The sequence below is a fragment of the Marmota flaviventris genome, chromosome 7, assembly GCF_047511675.1.
Source record: "Marmota flaviventris isolate mMarFla1 chromosome 7, mMarFla1.hap1, whole genome shotgun sequence".
Taxonomy (NCBI): Eukaryota; Metazoa; Chordata; class Mammalia; order Rodentia; family Sciuridae; genus Marmota; species Marmota flaviventris.
This window is the reverse complement of record NC_092504.1, coordinates 78270663-78298585: the sequence shown is the minus strand read 5'-3', so window position 1 is coordinate 78298585 and position 27923 is coordinate 78270663.

Genomic DNA, 27923 nt, shown 5'->3' with positions numbered 1-27923 from the left:
AACTAATGCTAACCCTAACCCTAGTCCTAAACCTAGGCCTAAACCTACCACTAACCATAGCTCTAATCTAGCCCTAATTTAGCCCTAATCCTAAACCTAATACTATTCCTAGCCCTAACACTAACTCTAACTCTCGCCCTACCCTATCCCTAGTTCTAAACCTATCTGTTACCATAACCCTAATCCTATCCCTATCCCTAGCCCTAGCCCCAACCCTAGCCCTAACCTTCACCCAAGCCCTAAAACTGGATCTAACCCTAACCTTTAGCCTAAAGCTCACTCTAATACTAGCCCTAACCCAAATGCTAACTGGAAAACTAGCCCTAACACTACCCTAGCCCTAAAACGAAATTGAGCCATAACCCTAACCTTAACCCTTAATCTAAACCAAACCCTAACCCTATACCTAGTCCTAAACGTAGTCCTAATTTGAATCCTAACTCTAACCCTAGAAGTAACCCTGACCCTTACTTGGATTTTAACAGTAACTCTAGTTCTAAACATTGACCTAATGCTAACCCTAGAACTAGCCTAATCGGGATCCTAGTACCTTCATTAGCTATAGCCCTAATGCTAACACAAATCGTATCCCTATTTCGAGCCCTAAACCTAGATTTAACCCTAACCCTAACCCTAACTCTAACTCTATCCCCCTTACCCTAAGCCAAACCCTCAACCTAATGCTACCCTAGTCCTAACCATAATCCTTAGCCTACCTCAAACCCTATCTCTATTACTAGTCCTAACTTTAGCCCTCATACTAGCTCTAAACCTCACTCTAACCATGTCCCTTATTCTGACCCTAACACTAATCCTAGGTCTAAAACTGACACCCGAAAGCGAACAGTACCTCTACCCCTAGCGGTAAACCCATACCTAAACCTAACAGTAACACTAGCACTAGACTAAACCTTATCCTAAATAGAGTCATAAATAAAGCCTTAGCCCTAAACAAAAACCTAGCAGTAGCCCTAACAATAACCGTTAACCTAACGTAAAGACTAACTCTATCCCTAGATCCAATGCTAGTCCTAAATGTGGCCCTCACCTTAAACCTAGCCCTAACCTGACAATGACAGTTATCCTAAAAAAAACCCTAGCTCTAAATCTTATCCTAACCCAAATCCTAACTGGAACACTAGACTTATCCATATCCCTAACCCTAAAACTAGCCATAACCATATCCCTAGCTCTTAATTTATCCATAGCCCTAATGATAGCCATAAACCTCACACAAAACATTGACCTTATCCTAGCTCTAAACCTACCCTTATTGTAACCATAACCATAAGCCTAGACCTAACCCTAACCCTAACCTTTGCCCTAACCCTAATTCTAGCTCAAAATCTAACCTTAATCTAAACATAACCCTAACCCTAACATTAGCCTTCACTCTAACCCTAACACTCAAGCTAGCCTAATCCTAGCTCAAATGCTAACACTTACCCCAAACTTAACCCTGACATGAACCCTAGGCCTAAACCTAACCCTAGTCCTAATTCTAACCTTAACTCTAGCCCTAACCTTAGCTCTAGCTCTAACCTTAGCTCTAACCCTATCCCTCACCCTAAAGAGAAGCCTAATCCAAATGCTAACTATAGGCCTAACGCTAACACTGTTGCCCAGGCCTTAAAACACTATTGCTAACACTAACACTATTCATTTCTCTAAATCTAACCTGAACCCTAAACCTAACCCTATCAATTACCCTAACCCGTACCCTAACCCTAGTCCTAATTCTAACCTTAACCCTAGCCCTAAACTTAGCTCTAACCCTATCCATTACCCTAAAGATAAGCCTAACGCAAATGCTAACCCGAGGGCTAATGCTAACACTATTGCTAACACTAACCCTATTCATTACTCTAAACCTAACCTGAACCCTAAAGCTAACCCTATTATTTATCCTAACCTGGACACGAACCCTATCCCTTACAGTTATTCAAGCCTTAACCCTGAATCTTAACCTAAACCAAAACCTACTCGAACCCTGACCCTAATAATACACCTAGCTTTAAACCTGACCCTTAACCTAAACCTAAACCTTACACTAGACTTAGCCATAACCTAACCCTAAAACTAATCATAACCATAAACCCAGACCTGACATTAGCCCCAGCCCTAATCCTAGCCCTAACCCTGACACAAAAACTAGTCCTCATCTTAGCCTATATCTAGCCTTAATCCTAACCCAAACCCTAACTCTATCCCTATCTTTAACCCTCACCCTAGACCTGAACTTAGGTATAAACCCATCCTTTCCCCTAACCCTGTCACTAACTCTAACCCTAACACTAACCATAACTCTAGCCCTAATCATAGGCCTAACCCTAACACTAACCCTAGCACTAATCCTAGCACTAATTTAGCCCTAACCCTAAATCTACCCCTAACCTTGGCCTAAGACTAACTCTAACTCTCCCCCTAGACCTATTTCTAGTTCTAACCCTATACATTACAATAAACCTAACACAAGCCTTAACCTTAGCCCTAACCATAGCCCTAGACCCTACCCTGGATCTAACCATAACTCTACATTTGACCCTAACCCTAAGCCTAATCCTCAACCTACCACTAGGCCTAACACTATCACTAATCCTAAAACTAGTCATATCCCTATCCTTATCCCTTAAACAAAACCTAGCCATTGTCCTAACACTAAATGTTAACCTAAACCAAACCCTAACTCTAAACTTAGCCATAACCTTCTATCTCTAATTCATGTCATAGTCCTAAAATTAACCCTGAACCTGACTTATATTCTAACACTAACCTTAATTCTAAATATCATACTGACCATAAAGATAGCGCTAACACTAGATCTAGACCAAATACTAACTCTAATCATAACCTTAGTTTTTATATTAGCCATAGCCCTAACCCTAGCCCTAAATCTAACAGACAAACTAGCCCTAATCTGAGCCCTAACCCTAGAAGTAAACAGAAACCCAAACCTAGCCCTAGCCCTAACCCTAGCCCTAACCCTAGCACTAAACCTAGCTCTAACTCTATCACTTACCCTAATCCAAACCCTATCCATAATGCTAACCTTAGTCCTAATCCTAATCCGTAGCCTAATCCAAACCCTAATCCTATTACTAGTCCTAACTCTAGCCCTCATTCTAGCTCTAACCCTAACTCAAACCCTTACCCTAACACAAACTCTCAGTCTAAATCTGACGCTAACCCTGAACCAAACCCTAAAAATAGCCCTACAAGTAAACTTATACCTAAACCTAAACCTAACAGTAGCCTTAGACCTACCTACCATAAAAATAACCATAATACTATATGTAGCCCTTACCCTAACCCTTGCCTTACCCATAACCCTAGCTCAAAGCCTAACCCTTAGCCTAAACATAAGCCTAGCCCTAGTCCTAAACCTAAACCTAACCTTAGACCTAATCCTAACATTAACCCTAGTACTAACACTAGCTCTAACCCTAACATTACCCTAAAACTAACCCTAACCCTAATAATAACCCTAGCCCTAAACCTAACCCTACCCCTAACCCTAATCATAAACCTAAAATCCGACCTAACCCTAAACCTAACCCTTGCCATAAACTTAACCATAACCTTTACCATAAATCAAAACTAAACCTATCCCTAAACCTAAATTTAACCATAACCTAAACTTAACCCTAAATCTAATCTTACATCTAATACAATGCATTACTCTACAACTAACCCTAACCCTAATGAAGACCCTAGCCCAAACTCCAACCATAGCCCTAACCCTAACCATAACCCTAACCCAGACCTATCACTAAACCTAACACTCACCCTAGCCCTAACCGTAGCTTAATCCCTAACCCTTACCCTAATACTAAAACTAGACCTAGCCCTAACCATAATGCTAACTCTAGCCCTAACCCTAACACTAAACCTAGCCCTTATCCTAGCCCTAATTTAGCTCTATTCCTAATCCTATCCCTAACCCTAGAATTAAGACTAATGATAATTCTCACATAAGACTTATACCTACTTCTAACCCTATACATTACGGTAACCCTAACCCAAGCTCTAACCCTAGTCATATCCCTTGCACTATCATTAGCCCAAGTACTAACTCTAGATCAAAACCTATCTCTAAAACTAACCCTAAACCGATGCCTCACCCTAACCCTGAAACTAGCTCTAACCCTAATGCTAATCCTAAAATTAGCTCTAACCCTAGCCCTTGCCCTAAAACAATACCGAGCCATACCCCTAACACTAACACTTACTTCAGACGAAAACCTAACCCTACACTAGCCCTAACTCTAGCTCTAATTTGAAACCTAACCCTAAACCTAAACCTAACCATGACCCTGACTCATATCCAAACACTAAACCTAGCTCTAAATATCATCCTAACCTTCAACCTAACCATAATACTAGACCTAGCCCTAAACGTTAACCCTAAAACTAACCCTAATTGTAACCCTAGTTCTTACAATAGCCATAACCATAACACTAGCCCTAACCCTAATACAAAACTAGCCCTAATCCAAGCCCTAACACGAGCTTTAACCCTAAACCTAACCATAACACTGGTCCTAACCCTAGCTCTAACCCTATCCCTTACCCTAAGCCAAACCCTCACCCTAATGCTAAACATATTCTTAACACTAATCCTTAGCCTAACCAAAACACTAAGTCTATAACTAGTCCTAACCCTAGACTTCATTCTAGATCTAACCATAACCCAAACAATAACCTTATCCCTGACCATTATTCTGACCCTAACACTAATCTTAGGTCTAAATCTAAACCTAACCCTAAACCGAAACCTAACACTAGCCCTACTGGTAACCTTATAACTAAACCTAACCCTAATACTAGACCTAGACCTAAAACTAATCATAAATCTAGCCATAACTATAACTCTAGACTTAAAGACAAACTAGACATAGCCTTAACAATAACCCTTAACCAACCCAAACTCTTACCCTACATCTAGACCTAATCCTAGTCCTAATTCTGGCTTTAACCCTAACCATTACCCTAGCTCTAACCTAAATATAGCCATTGTCCCTGACACTAACACTAACCCTAGCTCTAAACTTCACCCTAACCCTAACACTAACCCTAAAACTACACCTAGCCAAAGCATTAACCATTAAACTAGTCCTAATCATTACACTAGTTCTTACATTAGCCATAGCCTTAAGCTATCACAAAAGAGAGCCCTAATCCAAGCACTACCTTAGCTTTAACACTAAACATAACACTGACAATAACCCTAGCCCTAACCCTAGCTCTAAACCTAATCATTACCCTAAGATAACTATAATCCTTATGCTAACCTTAGGCGGAACTCTAATCCTTGCACTACCCTTAACCCTATCCATTAACCTACACTTAAACTGAACCCTAAACCTAACTGTGTCATTACTCTATCTCTAAATATAAAACTAATCTGAGCCCTAAACCTAAACCTTAATCTAACCCAAACCCTAAAAGGACACTGACTCTAATAATACCCATAGCTCTAAACCTTACCCTAACAAGAAACTTAAATTTTACATTAGACCTAGCCTTAAACCTAAACCTAAAACTATCCCTAACTGTATCTTAGACCTGAAATTAGCCTTAGCTCTAATCCTAGCCCTAACCCTAATACAAAACTTAGCCCACATCCTATCCATGAACCTCACCTTAATCATAACCCTAACCCTAACGTTACCCCTAACCTTAACCCTAAATCTCACCCTAGTCCTAAAAGAAGCTATATTCCCATCCATGACCCTAAACCTAACCCTAACCCTAAACCTAACACTAACCCTAACCCTAACCCTAACACTAACACTAGCCCTAATCCTAGCCCGAATTTATCCCTATCCCAAACCCTAAACCCTAGCCCTAAGACTAACTCTAACTCTCAAACTAGCCCTATACCTAGTTCTAACCCTATCCCTTACCATCACCATACACCTAGCCCTAAACGTAGCCCTACCCTAGTCATATACTTAGCCCTATCTCAAAACCTAGATAGAAATCTAACTCTAAATTTAACCCTAACCCTAAGACTAAATCTAACTTTAACTCTATTCTTATCCCTAATCCTTTACATCAGCCTAAATCTCACACTTACACTAGCCCTAACCCTAAGACTAATCTTAAAACTAGCCCTAACCCTACCCCTAGCCCTAAAACAAAACCGAGTCATAGCCCTAACCTTAACCCTTATCCTAAACCAAACCCTAACCCTACACCTAGCCCTAACTCTATCCCTAATGATAGTCTAACCCTAACCCGAAATCTAATCCTGACCTTGACTCTGACCCTAACACTAACCCAGGCTCTAAACATCATCATCACCGTAAACCTAACCTTAACACTCCTTAACACTAGACCTAGACCTAACTCTAATTCTGTAACTACTTGTAATCATAAACCTACTTCATACTTTAGTGGTAGCCTTAACCCTAGACCTAAACTAACCCAAAACCTAGCCTTAATCCGAGTCCTAAACCTAGCTTTAATCCTAAACTTAAACCTAACACTAATCCAAACACTAGCTTTAATTCTATACATAACCTTAGCCCTAACCTTAGGGCTAACCCTATCCATTACCCAAATGATAACTCTAACACTTCTGATAACCCTAGGCCTAACCCTAACCTATACATTACACTAAAACAAACCTAAACCCTAAACCTAACACTGTCATTACCCTAATTGTAAATCTAACACTAATTCGAGCCTGCACCTAAACACTAACTTAACCAAAACCCTAATCCTGACCCTGATTCTAAAAATAACACTAGATCTAAACCTGACCCTAACCAAAAACCTAACCCTTAAACTGGACCAAGCCATAAACCTAAAACTAAATCTATCCCTAACTGTAACCCTAGTCCTGACATTAGCCATAGCCCTAATACTATCCCTAACCCTAAAACAAATCCTAGTCCTCATCGTAGCCCTAAAATAGCCTTAATCATTACCCTAACACTAACCATAGTTCTAACCCTAATACTAACCTTCGTATTGCCCTAAACCTAGCTATAATCATATTCTTAGCCTAAACTGAATCCTAACTATAACCCTAACCCTAATGTAACCTTTGCCTTATTCTTAGTCCTAGCACTAACCCTAGATCTAAAACTAACTCTAAATCTAACCCTAACTCGATGCCTAATCCTAATCCTAAAACTAATCCTAACCCTAGCCCTAACATAACCCTAGCTGTAAGTTAGCCCTATCACTAATCCTAACCCTAACCCTAGCCCTAAGACTAACTCTAACTCTCACACTAGCCCTATCACTCGTTCTAACCCTGTCCCTTACCATAACCCTAATCCTAGCCCTAACTCTAGTACTAACCCTTGTCCTATCCTTATCCCTAGCACTAACCTTAGACAAAACATAATCTAAATCTAGCCCTAATTCGAAACTTAAGCCTACCCCTAACACTAGCCCAAACCACAATACTAATTCTAAATCGAGCCCTAACCCTAGTCCTAGCCCTATAACAAAAGTGAGCCATAGCTCTAACCCTAAGCATTAACCTAAACCAAGCCCTAACCTTACACCTAGACCTAACCCTAGCCCTAATTTGAGTTGGAAGCCAAACACTAAAACTAACACTGAACTTGACACTGACCCTAACACTTATAGCTCTAAACATCACCTTAACCCTAAACCTAATTCTAACACTAAACATAGCACTAAATCCCTAAAACTAGCCCTAATAGTAAACCTAGTACTTACATTAGCTGTAATCCTAAGCCTAGCTCTAACATAACCCCAAACCTACCCCTATCCAAGCCCTAACCCTAGCATTAAACCTAACCCAACCCTAACACTATCCCTAATTGTAACCATAACTCTAGCCTTAAACTGATCTCTAACTCTATCCATTACCATAACAATAACCCTAAACATAATGAAAACCCTAGGCATAAACCTAGCCCTATCCCGAATCCTAACACTTCCATTACCCTAAACCTAACCTGAATCCTAAACCTAACCCTATCATTACCCTAACCCTTAGCATAAAACTAATTCAAGCCCAAACATGAAACCTTAACCTATCCCAAACCCTAAACCATACCTTGACCCTAATAATACCCCTAGCTCTAAACTTGACCATAACCCAACACCTAACCCTTAGCCTAGACATAGCCATAAACCTAATCCTAAAACTATCTTTAACCATAATTCTGGACCTGAAATTAGACCTAGCCATAATCCTAGCCCTAACCCTAAAACACACCTAGCCCTCATCCTAGCCCTAAACCTAGCCTTAATCATAACCCTAACTCTAGCCCTACACCTAACCTAATTCTAACCTTCACCCTACCTCTAAACCTAGCTATAATGTCATCCTTTACTCTAAATTTAAACCTAACCCTAACCCTAACCCTAACCCTAGGCTTAAGCTAAACACTAAACCTAGCCTTAATCCTAGCCCTAATTTAGCTCTATCTCTAATCCTATCCTAACCCTAACCCTAAGACTAACTCTAACTCTTGCCCTATCCCTATCCCTAGTTCTATCCCTATCCACTGCTGTAAACCTAACACTAGCCCTAACACTTGCCCTAAATTTGGTCCCAGCCCTAACCATAACTCTAAATCTAACCTTAAACCTAAACCTAAGCCCAAAACTAATACTAGCCATAACACTAATGCTAATCATAAAACTAGCCCTAACCCCAATTCTAGCAGTTAACCAAAACTGAATAATAGCCCTAACCCTAAACTTTAACTAAAACTAAACAGTAACACTACACTTAGACCTAAACCTAGCCCTAATTTGAGTCCTAAGACTCACCTTAAAACTAATCCTGACCCTGACTCATATCCTAACACTCACCCTAGATCTAAATATGGCCCTAAACTCAAACCGAACACTAACATTAACAATAGCCCTGATTCGAGTCTTAACGCTAACCCTAAAACTAACCCTGACCCTGACTCCTATCCTAACAAGAACTGTAGCTATAAATATTACCCTAACCTTAAACCTAACCCTACCACTCAACCTACCCCTACCCCTAACCCTAAAGCTAACCATAATGGTAACCCTAGTTCTTACATTAGCCGTTACCCTAATCCTAGCCCTAACCTAACACAAAAACTAGTCCTAAACCAAGCCCTAAACCTAGCTTTAACTCTAATTTTAACCCTAACCATAGCCCTAAACTTAGATCGAAATCAATCCCTTACCCTATGCGAAACCTTAAAACTAAGAGTAACCCTAGACCTATCCCTAGTCCTTAGACTAACCAAAACCCTAACCCTATTAATAGTCCTAACCCTAGCCTTCATTTTAGCTCTAACACTATACCAAAACCTAACCTTAACCCTGACCCTTATTCTGACCCTAACACTAAACCTAGGTCTAACCCTAACCCCAACCCTAACCCACAATTTACCATAATCTTATCGCTAGACCTAACTCTGAATGTAACTCTCAGTCTAGCCCTAATCATAGCTCAGAACCTAACCCTTATGCTAAACATAACCCTAAACCTAATCCTAGTTCTAACCCTCACCTTAACCCTAACACAAGACCTAATCCTTGGGCTGGGGAATGGCTCAAGCGGTAGCACCCTTGCCTGGCATGCATGTGGCCTGGGTTTGATCCTCAGCACCACATACAAACAAAGATGTTGTGCCCGCTGAAAAATTAAAAAATAAATATTAAAAAAACTCTCTCTCTCTCTCTCTCTCTCTCTCTCTCTCTCTCTCTCTCTCTCTCTCTCTCTCTTTCTCTCACTCTCTCTTTTTAAAAAAAAGACCTAATCCTAACCATAACCCTAGCCATAAAAATAACCCTTACTATAATTCTAACCCTAGGCTTAACCCTAACCCTATCACTTTCCCCAAACCTATCAATTACCCTAAAACTACCCTGAACCCAAAACCTAACCCAATCATTACCCCAACCCAAACCCTAATGCTAATTCGAGCTCTAAGCTAACCTCAAACCTAAACCAAACCTTAACACTGACCATGACTCTAATAATTCCCTTAGCTATAAACCTGACTCTTACCCTACCTAACACTTACACTAGACCTAGTCATAAACCTAACCCTAAAACTATTCCTAAACTTAACCCTAGACCTGATATTAACCCTAGTCTAAATCCTAGCCCTAAACCTAACACAAATTCTAACCCTTATCCTAGCCCTAAACATAGCTTTCATTTTATCCCTAACCCAAAACCTAGGCCTAACCCTAACACTAACCCTAGCCCTAATCTTAGCCCTATGCCTAATTCTAACCCTAACTCTAGCCCAAAGACTAACTCTAACTCTCACCCTAACCCTAACCCTTTTTCTAACTCAATCAGAACCCTAATTTTAGTTTTAACCCTTGGTGTAATCTTAGCCCAATTTATATCCCTGGCCATAACCATGGATCTAACCCTAACTATAAATCTAACCCTAACCCTAATCCTTAACCTAAACCTAGAAATAGCCCTAATGTTAATGCTAATTCTAAAACTAGCTCTAACCCTAGTTCTATCCCTAAAACAAAACCGAGTCATAGCCATAACCCTAACCCTTAACCTAAACCAAACCCTAACCCTTCACCAAGCCCTAACCATATCCCTAATTCTAGTCCTAAACCTAATCCAAAAACTAACCCTGACCCTGACTCTGACCCTAACACTAACCCTGGCTCTAAACATCATCATCGCCATACACCCCAACCTAACACTAACCCTAGCCCTGACTCTAACCCTATAACTAGCACTAATCATAACCCTACTTCACACATTAGTGGTAGCCTTAACCCTAGCCCTACCTAACCCCAAAAATAGCCTTAATCCGAGTCCTAAATCTAGCTTTAACCCTAAACTTAAACCTAACTCTAACCCCAAACTAGCCCTAATCCTATACATAACTCTAACCCTAACCTTAGGTATAAACCTATCCATTACACTGACAATAACCCTAACCCTTAAGCAAACCCTAGGCCTAACCATAACCCTATCCATTACACTAAACCAAACCTAAACCCTAATACTAACCCTGTCATTACCCTAAACCTAAATCCTAACCTAACCCAAACCCTAACCCTGTCCCTGACCCCAAAAATAACCCTAGATATAAACCTAAATCTTACCCTATATGTAATCCTTACACTGGAACAAGCCATAAACCTAACACTAAATCTAGCCCTAATGATAACCCTAGACCTGACATTAGCCCTAGCCCTAATACTATCCCTAATGCTAACACAAACCCTAAACCTCATCCTAGCCATAAACCTAGCCTTAAACATAACCCTAACCCTAACTAAGCCCTAACCTTAATACTAACACTTACCCTAGCCCTAGACCTAGCCAAGACCACATCACTTAACCTAAACATAACCCTAAATCTTACCCTAACCCTTTTCATCACAATTGCCCTATCCTTAGCCCTTGCTTTAACACTATATGAAAACCTAACTTTAAATCTTGCCCTAACTCGATGCCTAAGCCTAAAACTAGCCCTAACACTGATGCTAATTCTAAACCTAGCCCTAACCCTAGCCCTAACACTAACCCTAGCCATAATTTAACCCTAGCCCTAACCCTAATCCTAGCCCTAAGAATAACTAATTCTCACACTGGCCCTATCACTCGTTTTATTTCTATCCATTCCCATAAACCTAACCCTATCCCAAATCTTAGTCCTAACCCTTGCCCTATCCTTAGCCCTAGCACTAACCTTAGGTAAAAACCTAACTCTAAATTTAACCCTAAACTGAAGCCTAAGCCTGAATCTAAGACTAGCCCTAACCCTAACACTAATCCTAAAAATTTCACTAACCCTAACCCTAGCCCTAAAACCAAACCGAGCCAAAGCTCTAACCTTAACCCTTAACCTAAACCAAGCCCTAACCCTACACCTAGCCCTAACCCCAGCCCTAATTCGAGTTTTAAGCAAAACCCTAAAACTAACCCTGACCCTTACTCTGACCACAACACTAACTCGAGGTCAAAACATCACCCTAACCCTAAACACAAACCTAACAGTAAACCTAGCCATAAAACACTAAAATTAGCTGTAATCATAACCCTAGTACTTACATTAGCCATAACCCTAACCCTACACTAACTTAACCCAAAACCTAGCACTAATCATAACCATAACCCTAGCCCTAAACTGATTTCTAACTCTGTTACCATAACCCTAACCCTAACCCTAATGCTACTTCAAGCCCTACCTTTAAATATTAACCTGTCCCAAACCCTAAACCAGAACTTGACCCTAATAATACCCCTAGCTCTAAACCTCATGCTAACCCTAACCCTAACCCTTACACTAGACATACCCATCATTCTAACCTAAAACTATATTTAAGCATAATTTTGGACCTGAAATTAGCCCTAGCACTAATCCTAGCCCTAACCCTAAAAAAACCCTAGCCCTCATAATAGCCCTAAACCTAGCCTTAATCAGAACCCTAACACTAACCACAGGCCCTAAACCCAATTCTAATCCTCACCCTACCTCTAAACCTAGCTATAAAGCCAATCCTTACCCCAAAATTTGCCCTAACTCTAAACCTAAACTCCAAACTCTAACTCTAAACTCTAACCCTCACCCTAACCCTAACCATAACTCTAACCCTGAGCCTAACCCTAGGCTTAAATAAACACTAAACCTAGCCCTAATCCTAGCCCTAATTTAGCCCTATCTCTAACCCTAACCCTAACCCTAGCCCTAAGACTAACTCTCACCCTAGCCCTTTCCCTAGTTCTAACTCTATCCCTTTCCATAACCCTAAACCTAGTCATAACCCTTGTCATATTCTTAGTTCTAGCCCTAACCCTAAATCTAACCCTAATTCCAAATTTAACCCTAACCCTAAGCCTAAGCCTAACACTAACACTAGTGCTAACCCTAACCCTAGGACTAAAACAAAACCGAGTATGAGCCCTAACCCTAAACCTTAACTTAAACCAAATCCTAACACTACAACTAGACCTAACCCTAGCCCCAATTCGAGTCCTAACCCTAACCTTAAAACCAAGCGTGACCCTGACTCATATCCTAACACTCTCCCTAGCTTAAAACACTGCCCTCACCTTAAAATGAACCCTAATAGTAACCTAGCCCTAATTTGAGTCCTACCTCTAACCCTAAAACTAAGCCTGACCCTGACTATTATCTTAACACGAACCCTAGCTATAAATATCACCATAAACTTAAACCTAATTCAAACACTAAACCTAACATATACCCTAACACTAAAACTAACCCTAATGGTAACATTAGTTCTTACATTAGTCATTGCCCTAACACTAGCCCTAACCCTAACACAAGACCTAGGCCTAATACAAGCCCTAAACTTATCTTTAACCCTAACTCTAACCATAACCATAGCCCTAACCCTAGCTCTAAACCAATCCCTTACCTAAGCAAAACCGTAAAACTAAGGGTAACTCTAGACCTATCCCTAATCCTTAGGCTAACCAAAACACTAACCCTATTAATAGACCTTACCCTTGCCCTTATTCTAGATCTAACACTATCCAAAACCCTAACAATAACCCTGACCGTTTTACTGACACTACCACTAAGCCTAGGTCTAATTTTAACCCTAACCCTAACCCAAAATATTCCATAATCCTATCCCTAGACCTAATCCTGAACCTAACTCTCAGCCTAGCCCAAACCATAGCTCAGAACCTAACCCTTACACTAAACATATCCCTAACCTAACCCTAGTTATAACTCTCACCCTAATCCTGATTCAAGACCTAATCCTAACCATAACCCTACTCCTAACCTTAAGTCTAACTGTATCATTACCTTAAACATAACCCTTACCCTAATGATAACTCTAGGCCTAACCCTAAACATATCACTATCCCCCAAATTATCATTTATCCTAAACCTACCCTGAACCCTAGAGCTAATTCAATCATTACCCTAACCCCAACCCTAATGCTAATTCGAGCCCTAAACCTAAACTCAAACCTAAACTATACCCTAACACTGACACTGACCCTAGTAATTCCCCTAGCTCTAAACCTCACTCTTACCGTATACCTAACCCTTACACTAGACCTAGCCATAGAACTAACCCTAAAACTATCCCTAAGCATAACCCTAGACCTGATATTAGCCCTAGCCATGATACTAGACCTAACCCTAACACACCCTAGCCCTTATCCTAGCCCTAAACATACCCTTAATTATAACCCTAACCATAATCCTAGACCTAACCCTAACACTAACCCTAGCCCTAATCTTAGATCTAATTTAGCCCTATCCCTAACCTTAACCCTAAACCTAGTAAAAAGACTAACTCTAACTCTCACCTTAGTCCTAAACCTAGTTCTAACCCTATACTTTACTGGAACCCTAATCCTAGCCCAAACCATAGGTCTAACATTAGCCCTATTCATAGCCTTAGCAACAACCCTAGATCTAACTCTAAATCTAAATCTAACCCTAAACCTTTGACTAAACCTAAACCTAACACTAGCCCTAACCCTAAGGCTAATCCTAAAAGTAGCACTAACTTTCACCCTAAAATGAAACCAAGCCATAGACGTAATCTTAATTCTTAATATAAACAAAGCCCTAACCCTACACTTAGCCATAACTCTAGCCCTAATTTGAGTTTTAAGCCAAACCCTAAAACTAACCCTGACCCTGACACTGACCTTAACACTAACCCTAGCTCTAAACATCACCCTAAACCTATACCTAAACCTAACAATAGACCTAGCCCTAACCCTAACCCTAACCCTAAAATTAGCCCTAATTGCCACCCAGGTACATACATTAGCCGTAACCCTAAATCTAGCCTTTACTTAACCCAAAACCTAGCCTTATTCTGAGCACTATCCTTAGATTTACCCCTAAACCTAACCCTATCACTAATTGTAACTATAACCCTAGCCATAACCCTAGATTAAACCCTAACCCTAACCCTAAGCCTAACCCTATCATAAATCATAACATTGACCCTAGCTGTACCCCTATCTCTAACCCTATCAATTACCCTAACCCTAACCCTAACCCTAATGCTAAACCTTGGCCTAAATCTAACTGTATCCTTAATCCTAACCCTATCCATTACCCTAAACCTAACCTGAAACCTAAACCTATCACTCTTTTTACCGTAATCCTGACTCTAATGCTAATTTGAGCCCTAATGTTAAGCATTAACCTATCCAAAACAGCAATCGTGACCCTGATCCTAATAGTACTCTTAGCTCTAAACCCTAAACATACAACTAGCCCTAAAACTAACTCTAAAACTAACCCTGACCCTAACACTGAGCCTAACACTAATCCTAGCTCTAAAATTCACCCTAACCTTAAATTAACTCTAACACTATATCTAGCCTTATCCTAACCCTAAAACTAGCCTTAATAGTAACCCTAGTTCATACATTAGTCTTTGTCCTAACCGTAGCCCTAACCCTAACACAAATTCTACCCCTAATCTGAGCCCTAACCCTAGCTTTAACCCTAATACTAGCCCTAACCCTAACCCTAACCCTAACACTAGTCCTAAGCCTAACTCTAAACCTATTCTTTACACTAAGCCAAACCCTAACCCAAATGATAACCCTAGTTCTAATCCTAATCCTTAGCCTCACTTAAACTCTAACCATAATACTAGTCTTAACCCTAGCCCTCATTCTACCTCTAAAGCTGACCGTGACCATCATCTGACCTTAACAGTAACCCTAGGTCTAAACTTGACCCTAACCCTAAATGAAATCCTAACACTAGCCCTACCAGAAACCCTTTACCTATACCTAAGCCTAACACTAGACCAAGACCCAAAGCTAATCCTAAATATAGCGATAACTCTAGCCCAAGACCTAAACAAAAAACTAGCACTAACCCTAACAATTACCCTTAACCTAAAACGAACACTTACCCTACCCCTAGACCTAAACCTAGTCTTAATTCTGGATCTAACCCAAACCCTAACCCTAACCTACCCAGACTAACCAAAACTGACCCTGATTCCAACACTGAACCTACATTTAAACCTGACACTAACCCAAAAACCTAGACCTAACACTAGACCTAGCCATAATCCTAAACCTAAAATTAGTCTTAAACATAACCCTAGTTTTTACATTATGCATTGTCCTAAACCTAACACAAAATCTAACACAAAACCTAGCCCTAATCCTAGGCCTAAACTTAGCTCTAAGCATAACCCTCAGCTTAACACTAGCCCTAAACCTAGCCCTAACCTAAGCCTCGCCTTAGACCTAACCCTAGCTCAAAGCCTAACCTTTTCAATAAACATAACCCTAGCTCTATCCTAAACCCTAACCATAACCCTAACCCTAAACCTAATCCTAACATTAAACCTAGCCTGAACTTTAGTTCTTACCATATCCATTATCCTAACCCTAACCCTAACCCTAATTAAACCCAATCTCTAACACTAAACCTAACTCTAACCATAAATGTAAACCTAGACCTAAACCTAAACCTAACCCTCACGCTAGCCCTAACCCTAGCTCAAACATTAATCCTAATATAACCTAACAATAACCCTAGGCCCAAACCTAACACTTACCCTAACCCTAAAACTTATACCAAATCACACCCTAGAAATATCCCTAAACCTAGGTGTAATCCTATACTTAATCCAAACCAAATCCTAGCCCTAACCCTAGCTATAAAACTATCCATTACACTAAACATAACCCTAACTCTAATGCTAACCCTAATCCGATCGCTAAACCTAACCCATCCATTACCCTAAACCTTAACTGAAACCTAAACTAAACCCTATCAATTATGCTAACCCTACCCTAACCATATTGCTAATTTGAGGCCTAACCCTAAACCTTTAGCTAAACCAAATGCTAATCCTGACCCTGACTCTGACCCTAATAATAGCCCTATCCCTAAAGCTGACCTTTAACCTAAACCTAACTCTTACACTAGACCTAGCCATAACCTAACCCCAAAACTATCCTTATCATTAACCCAGGACCTGATATGAACCCTAGACCTGGTCCTAGCCATAACCTAACAGAAACCCTAGCCCTTAACCTAGACGATAGCTAAGCACTAAACCTAGCCTTAATCCTAAACTGAACCATAACCCTAGGCCTAATCCTAATTCTAACACTCACCTTAGCCCTAAAGCTAGCTATAACCCCACCCATTCCCCTAAACTTAACCTTAACACCAATGCTAACCCTAACTCTAGCACAACCCTTTGGTCTAACTCCAATACTAACCCTAGACTTAAACTAGCCCTAATTTAGCCCTAAACCTACCACTAACCCTAGCCCTGATCCTAGCCCTAATTTAGCCCTAAAGCTACCACTAACCCTTAGCTGTTACCTTAGATCTAACCCTAACTCTAAATCTAACCCTAACCCTAAGCCTAAACCTCAACCTAACACTAACCCTAACCCTGATGCTAATCCATAATCTAGCCATAAACGTAGCCCTAGCCCTAATACAAAATCAACCTATATTCCTAATCCTTAACCTAAACCAAAACCTAAGCGTACACCTAGTACTAACCTTAGCCATAATTCGAATTCTAACCCTAACCCTAAAACTAACCCTGACTCTGACAGTGACCCTAACAATAACACTTGCTCTAAACATCAACCTAACCCTAAACCTAACCGTAACGGTAGACCTAGCCCTAACCCTAACCCCAACCCTAATCTTAAAACAAGGACTAATTGCAACACTAGTTCATATATTATCCATAGCCCTAACCCTAGCCCTAACCAAACCCCAAACCAAGCCCTAATTCGAGCCTTAACCCTAGCTTTAACCCTAACCCTAAACCTAACCCTAACCCAGAACCAGCCCTAAAACTTAGCCTAACACTAGACAGAATTCTAACCATTACCCTAACCTATCACTAGCTCAAACCCTATCCATTACTCTAACAATAACCATAACTCTAATGGTAACCCTAGGCCTAACCCTATACTTATCCCTAACCCTAACCAATTTCATTAACCTAAACCTAACCTGAACCCTAAACCTAACCGTATCATTACCCTAACCCTAATCTTAATGCTAATTCGAGCCCTAACCCTAAACCTTAACCTAACCCAAACCCTAACTCTGACACTTCCCATGATAATATACCTAGCTCTAACCATGACCCTACCCCTAAACCTAACCTTTATACTAGATTTGCCCTAGCCATAATTCTGTCCCTAAACTTAACACAAAACAAACCCATAACCCTAACCCTAACCCTAGCCCTAATCCTATCCATTACCCTAGCCCTAAATTTAGCTCTAACCCTATCAATTACCATAAACATAACCCTAATTATAATTCTAACCCTAAGCCTAAATCTAACCCTATGCCTAACCGTAACACTATCCATTATGCTAAATCTAAGCTCAACCCTAAACCAAACCCTATCATTACCCTAACCCAAAACCTATGCTAATTTGAGCCCTTACCCTAAACACTAACCTAAACAAAACCCTAAACCTGACCCTGACCCTAATAATACCCCTAGCTCTAAACATGATCCTTCCCCTAAACCTAACACTTACACTAAACATAGCCATAAACCTAACCCTAAAAATATCCCTAACCATAACCCTAGATCTGATATTCACCCTAACACTAATCCTAGCCCTAACCCTAACACAAACCCTAGCCCTCATCCTAGCCCTAAACCTAGCCTTAATCATAACTCTAATGAAACCCTAGTCCTAACCCTAATTCTAACCTTCACCCTAGCCCTATCCCTAGCTCTAACCCCATCGCTTACACTAAACCTAACCATAAGCCTAAACATACACTAAAACTAACCCTAGGCCTAAACATAACCATAAACCCAGCCCTATTCCTAGCCCTAATGAAGCCCTATACCTAATGAAACACTAAGCCTAGCCATAAGACTAACTCTCACTCTCAACCTAGCCCTATTCCTAGTTCTACCCCTATCCCTTTCTTAACCCTAATCCTAGCCATAAACCAAGAACTAACAGTAGCCCTATCCTTAGCACTAGACCTAACCCTAGATATAATCCTAAATCAAAATTTAACTTTAACCCTAAGCCTAAACCTAAACCTAACACTAGCCATAAACCTAATGCTAAGCCTAAAACTAGCCCTAACCATAGCCCTAGCCTAAAAAAAAAAAAAAAAAAAAAAAAAAAAAAAAAAAAAAACAAGCCATAGGCCTAACTTAAAAACCTAACCTAAATCAAAACCTAACCCTACACCTAGCCATAACCCTAGCCCTAATTCGAGTACAAACCCTAACCCTAAAACTACTCTAACCTTGAATTTGACCCTAACACTAAACCTAGCTCTAAACATCACCCTAATGTTATACCTAATCCTATCACTAGACCTAGTCCTAACCCTTATCCTATAACTAGCCCAAATCAAAACCCTAGTCCATACATTGGCCATAACTCTAAACCTAGTCCTAACTCTATCCAAAACCTAGACTTAATGCAAGACCCAACCCTAGCTTTAACCCTAAACTTAAATTTAACACTAGCCCTAACCTTAACCCTAAATATAGCCCTAACCCTATCTCTAATCCTATCCCTTACCCTAAGCTAACTCTTACCCTAATGCTAATCCTAGGCCTAACCCTAATCCTTAGCCTAACCCAAACACTAACCCTATTACTAGTGCTAACCCTAGCTGTAATTCTAGCTCTAAAAAAAATCTGACAATTATTCTGACCCTAATGGTAACTTTAGGTCTAAACCTGACCCTAACCCTATACTGAACCCTAAAACTAGCACTAGAAATAAACCTATTCCTAAACCTAACCCTAACACTAGCTCTAGACCTAAACCTAATCCTAAATTTAGCCATATTTCTAGCCCTAGACCTAAACAAAAATCTAGCCCTAGCTCTAATGATAAACCTTAACCTAATACAAACACTAACCCTACACCTACACCTAACTCTATTGATAATTCTGGGTTGAACCCTAACACTAATTATCACCTGAACACTGGCCATGACCCAAACACTAACCCTAGTTCTAAACATCACGTTAAAGCTAACCATAACCCTAAACTTGACCTAGCCATAACACTTACCCCAAAAGTAGCCATAATCATAACCCTTGTTCATACATTAGTTGTAGGCCTAACACTAGCCCCAATCTAACCCCAAACCTGATTCTAATCTGAGCGCTAACCATATTTTTAACCCTAACCCTAAAACTAGCCCTAACCCGTACCCTAACCCTAGCTCTAATCCTAGCTCTTACCTTATCCATTACCTTAAGCTAAACCCTAAAACTAATGCTAACCCCAGTCCTAACACTAATCCAGAGCCTAAACCATAACCTAACCATATTACTAGTCCTAACTCTACCCTTCGTTCTAGCTCTAACCTTAACCCATACCCAAACCCTAACCCTGACACTTATTCTGACCCTAACACGAACCATAGGTCTAAACCTCACCCTAACCCGAAACTGACCACTCATCCTATACTTAAACCTAAACGGGTAAACCAATACTTAAACCTAAACCTAACACTAGCCCTAGACCTAAACCTAATCCTAAATGTAAACATATCTCTAGCCCTAGACCTGAACAACAACCTAGCCCTAGCCCTAACAATAAACCTTAACCTAACCCAAACACTAACCCTACCCCTAGACCTAACCCTAGTCCTAATTCTGGCAGTAAAACCAACACTAACTCTAACCTGAACACTGACCCTGACCCTAACATAATCCTAGCTCCAAAGCTCACCCTAACCCAAAACATAATCCTAACACTAGACGTAGCCATAAACCTAACTCTAAAACTAGCCCTAATCATAACCCTAGCTCTTACATTACCCATGGTCCTAACCCTAGGCCTAAATTAACACAAATCATAGCCCTAATCCTAGACCTGAACATAGTCCTAAGTGTAACCCTAAACCTAAACCTAGCCCTAACCCTAAGCCTCGCTTTAGACCTAACCCTAGCTCAAAGCCTAACCTTTACCCTTAACATAACCCTAGCTCTATCCCAAACCCTAACCCAACACTAGCACTAATCCTAACCTTAACCATAGCCCTAACCATATCTCTAATTATATCCACTACCCTAACCCTAGCCCTAAACCTAGCTCTAATTCTATCCATTACCCTAACAATAATCCTAACACTAATGCTAACCCTAGGCTTAACCCTAACCCTATCAAAATCCCTAAACCTATCCATTACCCTAAAACTAACATGAACCCTAATCCTAAGCCTATTCATTACCCTAAGCCTAACTCTAACTCTAATGCTAATTGAGCCCTAAACCTAAACCTTAACTTAAACCACACCTTAAGCCATACACTGACCCTAATAATACACATAGCTGTAAACTTGACCCTTACCCTAAATCTAACCCTTACACTAGACCTAACCATAAACACAAACTGAAACCTATCCCTAACTGCAACCCTAGACCTGACATTAGCCCTAGCCCTAATCCTAGCCCTAACCCTAATATGAACACTAGCTCTCATACTAGCCCCAAACCTAGCCTTAATCATAACCTAACCCTAATTCTAACCCTTTCCCTAGCCCTAAACCTAGTTATAACCCCATTGCTTACCCTAAACCAAACCCAAACTCTAACCCTAACACTAACCCAAACCCTAACCTAAACCATAGGACTAACTCTAATACTAACCCTAGCCCTAATCCTAAACCTAACCCTAGCCCTAGATTTAAGACTAACTATAACTCTCGCACTATCCCTAGCCCTAATTTTAACCCTATCACTTACCGTATCCTTATTCCTAGCCCTAAGCCGTAACCTTACACCTTGCCCTAACCCTAGATCTAAACCTAACCCTAATACTAGCCCTAACCCTAAAGCTAATCCTAAAACTAGCCCTAACCATAGGTTTAGCCCTAAAACAAAACTGAGCCATAACACTAACCCTAAACTTTTACCTCAACGAAACTCTAACCTTACATCTAGCCCTAAGCCTAGCCCTAATCCGAGTCCTAATCTTAACCCTAAAACTACCCCTGAACCTGTCTCTGACATTAACACTAACCCTACCTCTAAACATCAACCTAAACCTAAATCTTAACCTACCCTAGACCTAGTCCTAATCATAATTTAATCATAACACTAGATCATACATTAGCTGTAATCTTAAACCTAATGCTAACCAAAACCTACCCAAATCTGAGACCTAAACCTAGCTTTCACCCTAAACCTAAACCTAACACTAGCCCTAACACAAACCCAAACCCTAGCTCTAACCCTAGCTCTATTCTTAACCTTTACTCTAGCCAAACCCCAACCCTAATGTTAACCCTAGTCTTAAAACTAATCCTTAGTCTAACCCAAACCCTAACCATATTACTAGTCCTAAACCTAGCCCTCATTCTTGTTATAACCACAACCCAAATCCTAACCCTAAACGTCACCCTTATTCTGACCCTGAACCTAAACCAAATCCTAACAATAGCCCTACCCATACTTCTATATCTAAACCTAACCATAATACTAGCCCTAGATTAAACCTAATCTTAAATCTAGCTATATCTTTAAGAAGACCTAATAAAAAAAAAAAAAAAAAAAAAAAAAACTAGCACTAGCTATAATGATAACCCTTAATGTAAGCCAAACACTAAACTTACCTCTAGACCTAACCAATCGTAATTATGGCTCTAGCCCTAACCTTAACCCTAATCCAAAGACAGACCCTGACATCCTAGCTATAAAACTGGCCCTAACAGAAACCTAAACCTAAACCTAACACTAGACTTTAAACATAACCCTTACATTACCATGACACTAAAACTAGCTCTAAACCTAACACAAAACCTAGCCCTAATCCTAGGCCTACATCTAGCCAAAAGCGTAATCCTAACCCTAACCTAACTTTATCCCTTACCCTAAGCCTAACCCTGATGTTAACCCTAACCCTCACCTTAGACCTAACCCTAGATAAAACCCCAAACTGAAACCTAAACCTAACCCTAGACCTATCCCTAAACCTAATCATAATCCTAGCCTTAATCATAATGTTAACACTAGCCCTAAAACTATCTCTAAAATTATCCATTACCCAAAATGAAACTTAACCCTAATGATAACCCTAGCTCTAATTCTAATGTAATCCTAATCCTAGACCTAGCCCTAAACCTAACCCTCATGGTAGACTTAAACCTAGATAAAACCCTAACCCTTACTCGAACACTAACCCTAAACCTAAAACTACCCCTAACCCTAACCCGACATCTAACCATATCCATTAACCTAACTCTAAAAATAACCTTAGCCCTAACCCTAACACTAATCCTAGCCATAACCAAAAATCTAACCCTAGACTTAATCTTAAACCTAACCCTCACCCTAGCTCTAACCCCAGCTCAAAACCTAACCCAAACACTAACCCTAGCCCAAACCCTAACCATAACCATAACTCTAGCCCTAATCCTATCCAAAACCTTAGCCATAACCCTAGCTCTAATGCTATTCATTAACCTAATAATAACCCTAAACCAAATAATAATCCTAGACCTAACCCTAGGTCTAACACTATAAATTACCCTAACAATAACCATAACCCTAATGCTAACCCTAGGCCTAACCCTAAACCTATCACAAACCCTGACCATATCCATTACTTTAAACCTAAACTGAACCCTAAACCTATCACTATACATTACCCAAACCCTAATTCTAACCTTAATGCTAATTTGAGCCTTTACCCTAAACCTTAACCTAACCCAAACCCGAAGCCTGACCCTGACCCTAATAATACCCCAGCTCATAATCTGACCCTTTCCATAAACGTAACATTTTAATTTGACTTAGCCATAAACCTAACTCTAAAAATATCACTAACTATAAACCTAGACCTGACATTAGTCTTAGCTCTAATTTTTGCCCTAAACCTAACACAAAACCTAGCCCTAATCCTAGCCTTAAATCTAGCCTTAATCCTAAACCTAACCATAACCCTAGCCCTAAACCTAAACCCAATCACAAAACTATCCCTTACCCTAAACTTATCTCTAAAACAAAACTGAGCAACAGGCCTAACACTAACCTTAACTTAAACTGAACGCTAGCACTACACCTAGATTTAACCCTAGCCCTAATTCGAGTCCTAATCATAACCTTAAAACTAACCCTGACCTGACTGGTATCCTAACACTAACCCTAGCTATAAATATCATCGTAATATTAAACCTAACCCTAACACTTGACCTACCCCTACCTCTAACCCTAATTGTAACCCTAGTAATTATATTAGCTGTTGCCCTAACCCTAGCCTTAAACCTCACACAAAAACTAGCCCGAATCTGAGCCCTAAACCTAGCTTTAACCCTAACCATAAACCTAAACCTAGCCCTAAGCCTATGCCTTACCCTGAGCAAAACCTTAACCCTAATGGTAACCCTAGACTTATCCCTAATCCTTAGGCTAACCAAATCCTAACCCTATTAATAGTCCTAACACTAGATCTCATTCTAGCTCTAATGCTATCCCAAACCTTAACCCTAACCCTGACCCTTATTCTGACCATAACATAAACCCTAGATCTAAACCTGACCCTAACCCTAAACCAAACCCTAACACTAGGCCTACTTGTAACCTAATACCTAAACCTAACCCTACCACTAGCTTTAGACCTAAACCTAATCCTAAATCTAGCCTGAACTTTAGCTCTAGAACTAAACATAATCCTAAGTCCTAGTCCTAACAAAATCCTTTACCTAACCCAAACACTAACTCTACACTAGACCTTAACCTAGTCCTAATTCTGGCTTTAACCCTAACTTTAACCCTAACCCAAACACTGACCCTGCCTTTAACACTAAACCTACTTCTAAACCTGAAACTAACAAAAACCTAAATCTAATTCTAGACCCAGCTATAACCCTAACCCTAAAACTAGCCTTAATCTTAACCTTAAATCTTACATTACCCATAACCTTATTCCTAGGTCTAAACATAACACTAAACATAGAGCTAATTTTAGCCTAAACTTAGCCCTAAGCATAACTCTAAAACTAATATTAGCCCTATATCTAACCGTAGCCTTCGCCTTAGTCCTAAGATAGCTCAAAGCCTAACTCTTACCCTAAACATAAACCTAGACCTGTCCCTAACTCTCACCCTAACACTAGCCCAAATCCTAAACTTAACTTAGCCCTAAACCTAGCTCTAAACCTACCCATTACCCTAACCCTAAACCTAACCTTATTGATAATTCTGGCCCAAACACTAATGTTAACCCTAAACCTAACTGGAAAAATAACCATAGACATAACCCCCAAATTAACACTCAGCATAGCCCTAACTCTAGATCAAACCATAAACCTAACCATAAACCTAAGTATAACCATAGTTCTAATCCTAACCCAATCACTAATTCTAACTCTAAAGCAAAATCGAAACCTAACCTAACCCTATCAGTTACCTTAACCCTAACCCTAACATTAATGATAACTTAGCCCTAACTCTAACCCTAACTCTAAACCTACCGTAATCCTATCCCTAGTCCTATCCCTAAACCTAGCCCTAACCCTAGCTCAAAACCTACCTTTATTCTAAGCATAACCCTAAACCTAACCCTAACCCTAGTTCTAACACTAACTCTAACACTAACTCTAACCCTAACTCAAGGCCTATTCCTAACCATAACTCTAGTTCTAACCTAAGCTCTAAACCTATCAATTAAGCTAACCATAACTCTTACTCTAATGCTAACCCTAAGCCTAACCCTAACCCTATCACTAAAGCTAACTGTATCAATTACCCTAAACCAAACCTGAACCTTTAAACAAACCCTAACTATACACTAACCCTAACACTAATGCTAATTTGAGCCATAAACCTAAATCCTTACCTAAGCCAAATCCTAATCCTAATAATTCCCTGAGCTCTAAACCTGACCCTTAGCCTAAACCTAACACTTACACTAGACGTAGCCATAAGCCTAACCCGAAAACTATCTTTAACCATAACCCTAGATCTGATATTAGCCCTAGCACTAATCCTAGCCCTGAATCTAAAACAAACACTAGCCTCATCCTAGCCCTAAATATAGCCTTAATTATAACCCTAACCTTAATTGTAAACCTAACGATAACTCTAACACACACCCTACGTCTAAACCTAGATATAGTGCTATACTTTATCCTAAACTTAAATCTAACCCTATCCCTATTGCTAGGCCTAAGCTGAACACTAACCCTAGCCCTAATTCTAGCCTTAATTTAACCCTATCCCAAACCATAACTCTAATTTTAGCCCTATCACTAACTCTAACTCTCACTCTAGCCCTATTCCTAGTAATAACCCTATCTCTTACCATAACTCTAACCCTGGCCCTAACCCTTGCCCTATCCTTAATCCTAGCCCAATCCTTAATCTAAACCTAACTATAAATGTAACCCTAACCCTAACACTAATACTAACCCTTACCCTAATACTGATTGTAAAAATAGCCCTAACCCTAGGACTAAAACAAAACCGAGCAATGGAGCTAAACCTAAAACTTGACTTCAACCAAACCCTAAACTACTACCAGAACTAATCCTAGGCCTAATCGAGTCCTAATCCTAACCTTAAAACTAACCCTGACCCTGACTCATATCCTAACACTCACCCTAGCTCTAAACACGACACTAACCTTAAACCAAAACCTAACAGTAAACCTTGCCCTAATTTTAGTCCTAACTCAAACCCTAAAAGTAACCCTGAACCTGACTCCTATCCTAAAAATAACTCTAGTTCTAAATATCACCCTGACCTTAAATCTAACACTAACACTAGATCTACCCCTAACCTCGGCCTAATCAAAACCCTCACCATATGAATAGTTCTAACACAATACGTAGAGTCAATTCTAGGCCTAAATCTAGCTCTAAGCGTAAACTCAACCCTAACCCTAGCCCTAACCGTAACCCTAAACCTAACCCTAGCCTTAGTCTTAAACCTTACTCAAAGCCTAACCCTTGCCATAAATATAAACTTAGAACTATACTCTAAATCCTAACCCTAGCCCTAACCCTAAACTTAACCCCAGCCCTAAACCTAGCTCTAAACCTACACCTTACCTAACCATACAACTAAATGTATTGATAACTCTAGCCTTAACCCTAACCGTAACCCTAACCCTAACCAGAAAACTAACAAGAGACCTAACCCTAAAACTAACATTCACCATAGCCCTAACCCTAGTTGAAAACCTAATCCGTACCATAAACCTAAACATAACCGTAGCCTTAACATTAACCCTAAAACTAAATCTAACCCTAAACCTAAACCTAAACCTACATCTAACCATATCTATTACCCTAACCCTTATCCTAACCCTAACGTAACCCTAGCCCTAAACTTAACCCTAATCCTAAATCTACAATAATCCTGTCCCTAGACCTAAGGCTGAACCTAATACTCGACCTAAACCTAGCACTAAAACTAGCTCAAACCCTAGCCCTTACCCTAAACATAACCCTAGCCCAAACCCTAACCCCAATCCTAGCCCTAATCCTAACCGTAACCATAGCCCAAACTGTAGCTCTAACTCTATCCATTACCCTAAACATAAGCCTAAACCTAATGCTAACCCTAACCCTAACCCTAACCCTAACCCTTACTCTATTCCTAGCCCTGATTCTAACCTGAAGCCTTAACCTAGACCTAACACTTACTCAATCCCTGTCCCTTACCCTTAACCTAATCTTAAGAAAATGATATGCCTAACCTAATCCTAACCCTAACCCTAGCCCTAATCCTAATCTTAAAACTAGAATTAACCTTAGCTCTAATCCCACCAATTACCCTAACCCTAACCATTAACATCATGATAACCTTAGCCCTATACCAAAACCTACTGTAACCCTAACTGTAAACCTATCTCTAGGCCTAACCATAAACCTAACCATTGCCATAGTCCTAACCCTAGCTCAAATTCTAACAATTATGCTAAACTTAACACTAAACCTAGTCCTAAACCTAAACCTAACCCTAACCCTAACCCGATATCTAAACCTGTCCAT